This window comes from Schistocerca gregaria, chromosome 11 (assembly GCF_023897955.1).
Source record: "Schistocerca gregaria isolate iqSchGreg1 chromosome 11, iqSchGreg1.2, whole genome shotgun sequence".
Classification (NCBI taxonomy): domain Eukaryota; kingdom Metazoa; phylum Arthropoda; class Insecta; order Orthoptera; family Acrididae; genus Schistocerca; species Schistocerca gregaria.
In genome coordinates, this window is record NC_064930.1 from 39,023,145 (window position 1) to 39,035,494 (window position 12,350).

Here is a 12,350-nt window from a genome sequence, read left to right on the forward strand (position 1 = left end):
TTTGAATGGTTGCCTTTCTCATTCACATCACTCAATGCCACTGTAAAATAAATAAATAATCTGTGATATAAAGTTAATAGACACTACAGTGGATAAATAAAACAAAGGAGTAATTAGGGCTTCAAATCTGTCAACATTCTGGGATGGGAATCATGGATCAATGACACCTACAGTTCAGTAAGAAGAGAGTATTTCATAGTTAATTTTTATTTAAAAACTTATATGTATCATATATAACATACCATTATATTCCCCACAAATGGAAAAAAGCACTAGTAAAATTAATAATTATTATTATTTTATACCTTGAGCCACAGAGAGAAGAAACTAATCATACAAGCCAGCACTGCACAGCACATAAAATACTATGGCCCAGGTCTCTATGCTCATTAAATCATTCAATATATTCAAATGAACTATCATCACTGCCAACATTCATTGCTTTCGATATTATATGTTTTGGGATGGGTTCTCCCTTTAGCAGTGCTGCATATATATCATTTACAGCCTGATTTTCTGATGAGGTATGAATAAACTTTGCATTTTTCTTTTTGACATTTTTGTCACCTTTGTCTTCTGTTGATGAACATATTGCAGAACTTCCCCACTGAAAAGTAAGAAAATGAATATAACAATAGCTATGTGCCAAACAAAAACTTTTGTAACATAATAATATATATCGCTTCATGTTTGTTTTAAGTAGTATTTCAAAGATAAAACTTAAAAAATTAAATAAAATTAAATTGAAGTTCCCTAAAATACAGTACTTTATGTGAATAATTTTTTGTGATCCTTATTGACCATACCTCTCAAATAACAGAGGAAAGATTCAGTAGGACACAAAACTCACAAAACGCATTGCAAATGTGAAGGAACATGGAAAGCTATTTTATTAACAGTAAGTACTTGACAGGTTTGTACTTTTTCTCACTGGACTATTCTAAAATAACTATAGATTAAGAAACTCTATGTTAGCTCAATTCATTTTTCAATACATCACCAGTCCTGTTCTGCTAAGTGCATTCTTTCCTACAGTGTTAGAAATATATACAGCTGTTGATGTAAGGCTGAATTTCTACTGGAACTTTGTTACTCTGTAGCATAGTAAAATATGATGAATATGTCAGGTGTGAATGGAAAGTTTTAACAATGGGCTTATAATTGTACAATGGTGGTACTTACATGCTACTGTGATGCATCTCCTTCACAGCCCCCTTTTGACTGAACAAACCGACTCCAATGGTGTTTCCACTTTTGGAAACATTCCTGGAAATTTATTTTCTGAACTCTGTTAAAGATGCTCTCCATATTTTCCTGGATGTCTTCAATTGAGTCAAATCCCTTCAATTTTAGTGAAAATTTCAGTTTAGGAAACAGGTAGAAGTCTGCAGGAGCCAAATCATGGTAATTTGGCAGTTGTGGAAGCATAGGAATTTTGAATTTGGTCAAAAATTCAATGATGGAGAAGGCACGATGAGCTGGAGCATTGTCATGGTCTAGCACCCAACTCCTGGCTTTCCACAATGCAGGCCTTTTCTTCTGCACGTTCTCATACAAATGGTCAAGGACACATTTGTAGTATTCCTGGTTAATTGTCTGTCCTCCAGGGGTGGATTCATGGTGCATAATACTGGCAGAATTGGAAAATATCACCAACATTGTCACCCTTGAAACTCTTTGCCTTTACATATGTCTGCTTGTGTCTGTATATGTGCGGATGGATATGTGTGTGTGTGTGTGTGTGTGTGTGTGTGTGTGTGTGTGTGTGTGTGTGTGTGTGTGTGTGTGCGTGCAAGTGTATACCTGTCCCTTTTTCCCCCAAGGTAAGTCTTTCCACTTCCGGGCTTAGAATGACTCCATACCCTCTCCCTTAAAACTCACATTCTTTCGTCTTTCCCTCTTTCCTGATGAAGCAACTGTTGGTTGTAAAACCTTGAAATTTGTGTGTGTGTTTGTGTGTTTTATTCATTGTGCCTATCTACCGGCGCTTTCCCGCTTGGTAAGTCTTGGAATCTTTGTTTTTAATATATTATTCCCATGTGGAAGTTTCTTTCTATTTTATTTACTGTAGATTTTTTTATGCATAACATAATGCAGACAATATAATTCAGTGAACAGTTGTGTATGTAGAAATTTGTAACACCACACTGTTTTTCTTTGCATCCATGAATGAAATACACAAGTTGGACAAAAAATAGTAACAACTGTTTGATATTGTGGAGGACTACCTTTAGAATACAGTGCAGCATGTCACCGTAAACTGCAATTTCTGTAAAACTTGTCATTGAGTTTCATTTCATTCCCACAAAGAAACTTTTCCAGATCACTGAGAGATGCTGAAGTATTGGAACACCATTTGCTGTTTCGCAAATACAGATCACAGTGCCATTTCCAGCTGTATGAGTGAGTCAGGACATTATCAAACTGGAAGTTGCAGTCCTCTGCTGTGAACAATGGCAAGGAACGTGGTCATCTAATCTGGTTTCATAGTGGGCGAATCCCAGTCACCATGTGAAACTGTGTCAAACATGGCTTATTACTGTGATATAAGGGTGAGAGCTCCAGATCCAAAAGACAAATACTGTGATGTCAGTGGGGAAGATCCAGTGGCTGACTAGATGCTGTAACATAACAGGTGAAACTGTGCACCTGAAACAGTCATGCACAAATACATATTGCTATTAGCCTCTGCTTGGGAAATTTGTACTGATATTTCTTTTTCTATGTTTATTTACTAATACATTTATGTATTAATAATTGCAGAAGTATCTGAATATGCAAAATGGGCAAGAAAGAATAAAGTAGATGTTTTGACAAGTGATTGCTGTTCCAGTTCATGGACTATATTAAAATAAAAATAACTGAACTGTAATGAGAAAAAATAATATGTGATACAATAAGTGTGTACAGAACTGTGTAATGTATTTTGGTTAAATATTTGTATAGTGTGAGAAGTGTTCCTAAACAAATTATTGTCAAGTATGTGCATGATATTTTGACTAGAGTGGTGTGCCATGTGACAAAATGTAGGATAGGGACGCAAGCCAGAGATTGAGGTATTTGGTGCATTGGGAGCTGCACAGGTAATGTGGGCTAGAATGGCCAGGAGCCACACACATTTTAATTCTGTGGTAGAATCATGCCTATATGATTGTTCAGAAGCTTATCTTCAGTTTATAAGTTTTTGAGCTGTCAACATAGTGCAATTTATAGTGACTGTGATGTAGTGAACTGTCCACTGCCCACAACTACTATGCTAAAACTATTTTAGACTTGACTGGACCATTGTGTGTAGGACCATCATTCATAGAAAAGAAATTTTCTATGAATAAAGCAACAATATAATTCTAACATGTGCTAAATATGCATATCCCCAATTTCTGATTTCATTGCTTATTTTACTCTTATAGATTGGTATTTCACTGTTGGACCTCATAGGTCACATTAATAATCATTAATCACTCATGTAAGGACATAAAGCAACCAAGTGCAATGAAACGGCTGTGTAGACGAGTCATTTAACTGGTTGTACATTCAGCCTCTACTGTAATGCTAGTACCAGTAGTTACTGCTAACCAAAGGAATCACTGCAATTAGGTAGGCTCATCAGGGAATGGTCTGTTTCCTTTCCACTTAACAAGTATTTTGGGATTGAGTGTCCCAGGAAGTGTATAGGCCTGAGAACAGTTAGTGTGGGGGCCCAAACCTACACGCAGTGCACATCAGTAACAGTTTGGCACTGCAAATCATTGAGCATATGTGAACATTAATACACCAGTATGCAGCACCATAAGAGACTCTGCAATGAGTGCCTACTTCTTGCCACAACTTTTTGTGGGACAGTCTATTTCACCCTTATGAGATACTGCTGGTCCATGTGAATTTCGCAGAGCTGCTGTGTTCGTGCTACCACCAGATCACATGGCAGTTGTAGCGAGACACCTCTGACTGTACCAGCACTGCTAAGTGTTTCTGTTCTCACTTGCTGTGCCACACACAGATGTGCTGTGACTGTCTCCACACCGTTGCCCTGCCATCCCTGTGATGCTTGATTACATGTCACACTAATAGTCAATGTTGTAGCAGCCACAATTAAGTATAAGCATCAGTAGCATTATACATCTTGTGTTGCTAGTCGTCAGCTGTGACTGATGAGAGGCAGAAACTTTCAAGTGATTGTGGACCAAAGGATATTAGGAGTGATAGTAGTGGCCTTAGTTTTCCATAGGAGGGTGCTTGGGTGCAAGGACAAGAACTCACTCAGTTACTGAATGCAGTGAGTGAGAAATTAGATGAAAGTTTAGATTCAGAATTGGAAAATATTAAATCTGAACAAGATGCTAGTATAAAATCTGAACTTGGAGGTTTAAAAACTGAACTTGGAGATACTGTAAGTAATATACCAGCTGGGCGGGCAGTTATGATGGTAGGGTGTCCCATGGAGGTTGGTAGTATTATAGAGCCGCTCAGGGGTGAAAACAGTACCACGCAATAGATTTCTTGCCTACATGCAAAGATAGCTTTATAACAGTGATGAGTGAGGAGGTAAAAGTGCAGTTTGTAAAGGGACCAGTTCAGACTTGGGCTAACCAACAAGCTGAGGAATTTGTAGACTTTAAGGAATTTGAAGCAATGTTTTTGCATAAATGTTGGGGGTAGGCCAAGCAATTAAGGCTGGACAATTACTTCTTAAATGTCCCAAATTACAGAAATGGTAGAGATACTATGAGAGAACTCTATGTGAAGGAACCAATGGTGGATACATAAAAACCTAAGGAGGGGGCGCTTAAAGAATCTTGATCTACCTTTACCTATACCATAGTAAAAAAAAAATAATCAAGTCACATGCAAAGTTTAAGAAAGTTTTATTTAAACTAATTGTACACATATACAAGATGATGCCATCTTATGCTATAAAAAAGTTGCAATTGCGGTTCTCTTCCTTAAATGATGATGAAATCTATGTGCCTACTCTTCCTGGCAAATTGGTTTATTCCATTGCCAATAGGACAATCAAAGTCAGGGTGAATGTTCAACAGAGCTAAGCTATTAAGCTGATGGTCTTTCACTGTCAACTTCAGCCATGTTTTTGTACACCGCAATGTTGAAAAACTGCTTTCTACTGTAGCAACACATGCAGGTAGCCAAGCAAATATTTTGCACAGCGTGTGCAAAGTAGGATAGTCAGAGCTAGGACAGACAGACAACGCTTGCATGACAGAGGCATGATCATTAAGGGAATTTATGATCATTTGCTCGCCGGCCGCGGTGGTCTAGCGGTTCTAGGCGCGCACTCCGGAACTGTGCGACTGCTACGGCCGCAGGTTCGAATCCTGCCTCAGGCATGGATGTGTGTGATGTCCTTAGGTTAGTTAGGTTTAAGTAGTTCTAAGTTCTAGGGGACTAATGACCACAGCAGTTGAGTCCCATAGTGCTCAGAGCCATTTGAACCATTTTTGATCATTTGCTTGTATTGAGAATCTCTCTCATTATTCTCTTTTTAATCACAAAGAGTGACTCTTCTTCAAAGTATGGTAGTTCAGTTAAGCACTGATTCAGTTTACGTGCCAGATCATTACCATTATGTTTCCGTAGTCGTGAGAGCAAAGGTATACTGAATTTTAAATGATAATTATTTTCTTCAGCAAAACGTTCTCTCATGTCAGACATAACATGGTTCAATGTTGGCATAAAAACAGCTCTCTTCCAATATGTCATAGCATCATTATGATTGCAGTTTTCCCAGTGTCTTTGTCTGCCTGTAAGATGAGGAACACTCATCTCTACATCTAACTCTTCTGTAACTGCCTTCACCTCTTCAACAATACAAGCAAAGTGGCTATTAGCATTAGCTCTCATGGTCCCTCCCCCCCTCACCCCACCCTACTCCCTCCCTGTATGTATCCATCACTGGAGGGAACTCAGCAAACTAATAAATTTAGATAGTGTTAGGGGTACTAACAGAAATATCAACACTAAAAAGAAGGCTGCCAGAAAACTTGCAATGAGATCTAACACACAGCCCTACTGATTCAGTGCAATAGTTTCTGAATTTTGTGGAGAACATGGTCAGGCCACTGTGTTCTAAACCAAAACTGGTAGAACACATGGAAGGTAGAAATCGGAATAAGGGTAACAATTATGGAAATAATTTCAATGGCAATGTGAACAGATAATGAAGTACTAGGAATGAGCATAGTGACAATGACAAGTAATGGAGAAACAGGCAGGAGGGAGCAGAAAGAACCTATTTGTTCTCTGGAATGTGAGTGAGTTGAGGCTATATGCAGGCAGGTGATATAATAGTGATAAATGGAGACTCTAGAGTTCCAGTATATTAGTTGTATATGTGAAACTGGTTAAGTATATTGAAGATTGTGTAAACTAACCTACTGTTGTGTGTATACTTGTAAGAGATTTTTTAGGATTTAAGGTCTATGTTGAGTAAATGTAACTGTTGTTTTGGGGGTTAGTTACTGAGCAATAATATTGGGATGTAGGAAGAAAGCTCATTGGGACAATAGGTTGTGTCTGAATATGGCAAGAAAAGTTGCATCTGGAGCTTGCAGCAGGTGCATGGGAGTGATGCCAGTTATGAGCTGGCAAAAAAAAGGTCTCGGCAAGGGAAAATATCTGTAATTTGAAAAAATACTAGTGGTATAATTGTAATTATACATCATATGCAATGAAATGTTACTTTATGTCTGCTGGGTGGAATAGTATATAACGTACCTGTCTAAGAAAAATGTTTATGAATTATAAAGTCTATGATTGTGATAAGGTTCTGAGATTGATCCATAAGGAATCTGTATTCATTTGATATTTGTATGTGCATCAATTTCTTTCACTTGTGATCTGATACAGTAAACACATGGTAAACGAGGGAGGGTTTCAATAACATGATCACTGAGAAGCCATAGGGTTCAGTTACGGGCAACTTTTGATTTTGGTCATTTGTTTGATGCTTGTCAGCACAATGGCTTCACTGAAGAGGAGTACATTGCATTGGTGGCTGTACTTTAATGTGAGTGAGGTGGTGTGCTGATGCCAGATGGAGCTGGGACTCAAGGAGGAGGTCCTTGCTGTGGCAGCAACTGGAGACTGCAATGAGGGCATAACCAGTGAAGTGGTGTGTAATGACATGAACTGAAGATAGACAATTCCATTTAAACTGATTTGATTGATATCCATAAACACTAATTAAATGTGTTTCAAAAATAAAGATCACTTACAGTTTAGATGTATATTGCTTACACATCTCTTATTTCGATGCCAAATTTTTCACCACATGAAGTTCCTAGTCAGGTTTTGGATCAGTTTTATTTGTACTCACATTTGTTTCTTATTTATATAGACAGTAGCAGTACAGGGTGGAAGTCTTGGTGCTACTTCATGTAGCCATCACTGAGGTAATGAATTTGTGAAGTGGGAGTATGTAACGTAACAGGAGAAACTGTCCACCTAAAGCAGTCATCCTCAAACACACAAAGTTATTAGCCTTTGCATGGGTAATTTGTACTGACATTCATTTTCTATGCTTATTTAACAACACATTTATGTATTAATAATTGTAGAAGGATTTGAATAACATGATGCAAAATGGGCAAGAAAGGATGAAGAAGTCATTTTGACAAATGACTGCCATTCTCGTTAATGAAATATATTAAAATAAAAATAACTGCAATGAGAAAATATAACAGTATGTGGTAGAATAAGTATGAACAAAACTGTGTAATGTATTTCATTTAAGTATTTGCATAGTGTGAAAAATGTTTCTAAATGAATGATGGTAAAATACATGCATGTTAATTTGAATAAAGCAGTGGGCCATGTCACAAAATGCAGGACTGGCAAGGAGAGAAGCACACAGTTAATGTGGGCTAGAATGGCTAAAGGCCATATACATTTTAATTCCACAGTACGCATGCACAGAAGAGATATAAATCATTATTGCATCACAGTGGTTCCTTATGGTCTCATATCTCCAATACCTATGTGGCCAACTATGCTGATAAAGTTTGAGAATTTGTGCACAGCTTTCCAGAAGAATGTATTTTGCTGGGCAAAACAGTGATGGAAAAATTCATTGTACTTTTGCAGTTCAACAAAATTAATAAAATGTAATTTTCTTTTACACAAGAATAAGGATTTTCATCTGGCTCAGGCATCTGAAATGGAAGGCTAAATGGGAGACAATCAAGAAAAAAATTCCTGTGTTCCAGTTAGTATCTACAGATTAAACATTCTGCCTTAATGTTGTTTAATGTAAGATCAATGTTATTTGTTAACCTGCATCATGTACCTTATATGAATCATTAATATGGTAAAAGTGGTATTTGTGTTGATCGGAAATTACCCTGCAGTTCCAGAGAAACTGGTACGCCTGCCTAATGTTGTGTAGGGCCCCCGTGAGCATGCAGAAGTGATGCAAAATGACATGGCATTAACTCAACTATTATCTGAAGTAGTGCTGGAGGGTGCTGACACCATGAATCCTGCAGGGCTGTCCATAAATCCGTAAGAGTATGAGCAGGTGGAGATCTCTTCTGAACAACATGTTTCAAGGCATCCAAGATATGCTCCATTATATTCATATCTGGGGAGTTTGATGGCTAGCAGAAGTGTTTAAACTCAGAAGAGTGTTTCTGAATCCACTCTGTAGCAATTCTGGATATGTGGGGCGTCGTACTTTCCTGCTGAAATTGTCCAAGTCTGTTGGACTGCACAATGAAATGAATGGATGCAGATGATCAGACAGGTTTCTTACATATGTGTCACCTGTCAGAGTTGTATTTAGACATATAAGTGGTCCCACATCACTCTTAACTGCACATGCCCCACACCATTACAGAGCCACCAGCTTGAAGAGTCCCCTGCTGACATGCAGGGTCCATGGATTGATTCATGAGGTTATCTCCATATCTGTAAACATCCTTCCATTTGATACTATTCGAAAAGAGACTTGTGGGACCAGGTAACATGTTTCCAGTCATCAATGGTCCAATGCCTGTGTTGACAGGCCCAGGTGAAGCATTAAGCTTTGTGTCGTGCAATCATCAAGGAGTACACAAGTGGGCATTTGGCTCCGAACACCCCTACTGATGATGATTCATTGAAATGTTCACATGCTGACACTTAATGATGCCCCAGCATTGAAATCTGCAGCAATTTGCAGAATGGTTGCACTTCTGTCATGCTGAACAATTCTCTTCAGTCATCATTGGTCCCATTCTTGCAGGATCTTTTTCCAGCCACAGTGATGTTGGAGATTTGATGTTTTAGCAGATTTCTGACATTCACGGTACACTCATGAAATGGTCATGTGGGGAATATCCCCACTTCATTACTACTTTGGACATGCTGTGTCCCATCATTTGTGTGCCAACTATAACACCATGCTCAAATTCACTTACATCTTAATAACCTGCCATTGTACCTGCAATAAATTATCTAACTGCCCAAGACACTTGCTGTCTTAGATAGGCATTGCCAACTGCAGTGCTGTATTGCGCCTGTTAACATCTCTCTATATTTGAATATGCATGTCTATACCAGTTTCTTTGGAGCTGCAGTGTATTTTAAATGGTAAAAATCCATAACTTATAGACAATAAAGTCAACTGTGCAACATTCTGCTAATCTGGCCTGTCTCATCCTGTCTGTAGCTCTATTGTTATACTTCACTTTTAACTTGGCCAGTTCCAACAATGGTTGAGAGAAACACAGTATATGCCAGAAAAAACACTATGGTGATCGCTTAGCAAACTCCAGTCTATGGTACTGCTGTGACACCAGTGACATCAAGCGGCACTGACCAACAACAGCTTATTAGCCATGGCTGCTTGTTTATTAAATGTCTAAGTATATTGGATTTCATATATCTTGTAGGCATCTTTCCTTCCATGTGACAGCAGAATGTTTTTGAAAACATATGAACATCCAAATTATTACAGATGTTCTACAATGTTTCACAATGGAAAGAAGTCTGGATTTTAAACTTCTGGGGCTTGAATGTCAACAGGATCTACTGCAGAGAACAATGAAAATGTATACTTATGGAGCATGTGTTTCCATTTCCTGGGAGCCCAGCACTGCTGAAGCTGCTTCTTTGGATTCATCTATTTTGGTAACAGTAGAGCTATCATCAAGATACAGTTTATACAGTTACTATCATACTGTTTTCATTCAAACTATTTTTCTAGATGACTGTTATGCTCAGGAGTCAATTTCACAGCAGTGATTGCCATATGAGAGGTGAAAAACCACTGCTTTAGTTAGGAAATTTAGTAAGTGTTCCACTGCTAGGTCACCTGCCTCCATAGCAGGGTGGTCAGCATGGCTGACTGTTGACAAATTGCCTATTAGCTTCTGTCTTGGGTTCTTCGGCCAATGTTCAACCTAATGATTTTACAGATGTTTCACCAGCACGAGTGGCTGGCATTGTCAAAGCTTCACCCTCCATGATGGCAAAACGTCAGTAAAATCATTAAATGAACTTGGCCGAAGAACCTGAGACAGAAGCCAATAGGCAGTTTGTCAACAAGTGGCCACAAAAGCCTTAACAATTTTGTATGGCTGACTGTGATTCAGCGGAACCTCAGTTCAATTCCTTGTACTGCCAGGGATTTTCCTTGGTGGGAGGACTGGTATGGAGTGCACTCAGCCTCCTGAGACCAACTGAGGAGCTACTCAACTGATTAATAGTGGTCCCAAGCTCAAGACACCCATCAATGACCAAGTTAGCAGTGTGCAGACCACATGTTTCTCTGTACTGCATCAAATGCCATTGGCAGAGGATGACATGGCAGTTGGTTGGGCCCAGTTGTCTGATCAAGGCCAGGAGGAGGAACTTTACATTTACCACTGCCAGGTTCAGCAAGCAAAATTCTCTCATGAGCTGTGCATATATACACAACATTTGATATAGTAGCTCTATATGTTTCTGTGATCTTTAGTCTGAAGTCCTGTTTGATGCAACTTTGCATGCTAGTCTAGCCTGTGCAGGCCTTTTCTTCACTAACTTAACTGCAGCACCCTGAATCAAATTGAAGCAGCTTACTGTATTCAATGCTTAGTCTCCTTGTTCTATTGTTAACTCCCCCCCAGGAAGACCAAAATTGAAAAATTAATTATTCCTAGATGCATCAGGGGGTGTCCTATAAACCCATCCGTTGTGTTAGCCAAGTTGTAGCAAAAATGTTTCTCACCATCCAGTTCACCAGCTTTTCATTAGTTATGTGATCCATCTATCAAATCTTCTGTAGCAACTCATATCAAAAGCACTTATTTCCTTCTTACCTCAACTGTTTATTGTTAATGTGTCACTTCTGTACAAAGTTGCACTTGACACAAGTACTCCAGAAATGGCTTCTTAACACTTAAATGTAATTCAATAGTAACAAATTAGCCTTTTTTTGAAACAACTTTAATGCTACTGCCAAAATGCATTTATTTTCTCTACTCTAGCTATTGTCAGTTATTTTGCTGCCCAAATAAAAAAAAACTCATCTATTACTGTCTCACTTCATAAACTAATACCATCACCATCATCTGATTTAATTTGTCTATGTAGCACTATCCTTGTTTTGCTTTTGATGGTACTCATCCTGGTAGTCCTTTCCAAGACACTGTTCATTCCCTTCCACAGCTCCTCAGAGCCCTTTGTTGTCTCTGGCTGAATTATAAAGTCATAAAGTGAACTTCAAAGTTCTTATTTCTTCTTGACATTCTTTACTGCTTGTAACTGTACCAAATGAATAAAGTTAAGGATAGGCTACAACTCTGTCTCACTCATTCTCAACTACTGTTTGTAAGTGAACTCTGGTTTCTGTAAAGGCTATAAATAAGGTTTCTCATCCCTGTATTTAAAAGGTTTTATTCCAGTATAGACTGCCAAAAGCTGCTTCTAAATCTACAAATGCTGTAAATGTAGGTTTTCTTTTCTTTAGTGTGTCTTCAATGATAAGTTTTGGGTTCACCATAGTCTTGCTTGTTCCTGCATTTCAAAACTCAAACTAATCTTTTCCGAATATGATTTCTATTACTCTTTCCATGTTTCTGTCAAAAAAACATAACATATTAAAGTAAATATTCACTTCTGTCAGCAACCACCTCTTTGGAAATGGCCTATTCTTCTTGCATACTGATGGTTATTTCACCCGCCTCTTTATGTCTTGCATAACAGGCAAAATAGTTTTGTCATGGTATGGCTTCACCATTTTGAAGTCTCTGTCAATTTCATGTCCATATTCTGGGTTGCCTGATCCACTGGGTGAATTTTCATATTGCCACATCTTGCACATTAAATTCTATGCCCCAAGTGTTTTCTAAGGGCCTTATCTTTTTGGATAT

At 38.3% G+C, this 12,350-nt stretch overlaps 1 long non-coding RNA gene across 1 annotated transcript in view; it reads right to left on the reverse strand.

The window, feature by feature from the left end:
- Window positions 1-349: 349 nt before the first annotated feature.
- Window positions 350-12,350, reverse strand: part of LOC126295176 (uncharacterized) — a 55,547-nt gene continuing 43,546 nt past the window's right edge. Inside the window, exon 4 of the long non-coding RNA XR_007552398.1 lies at window positions 350-607. This is a non-coding gene — a long non-coding RNA (uncharacterized LOC126295176). The remainder of the gene's footprint in view (window positions 608-12,350) is intronic.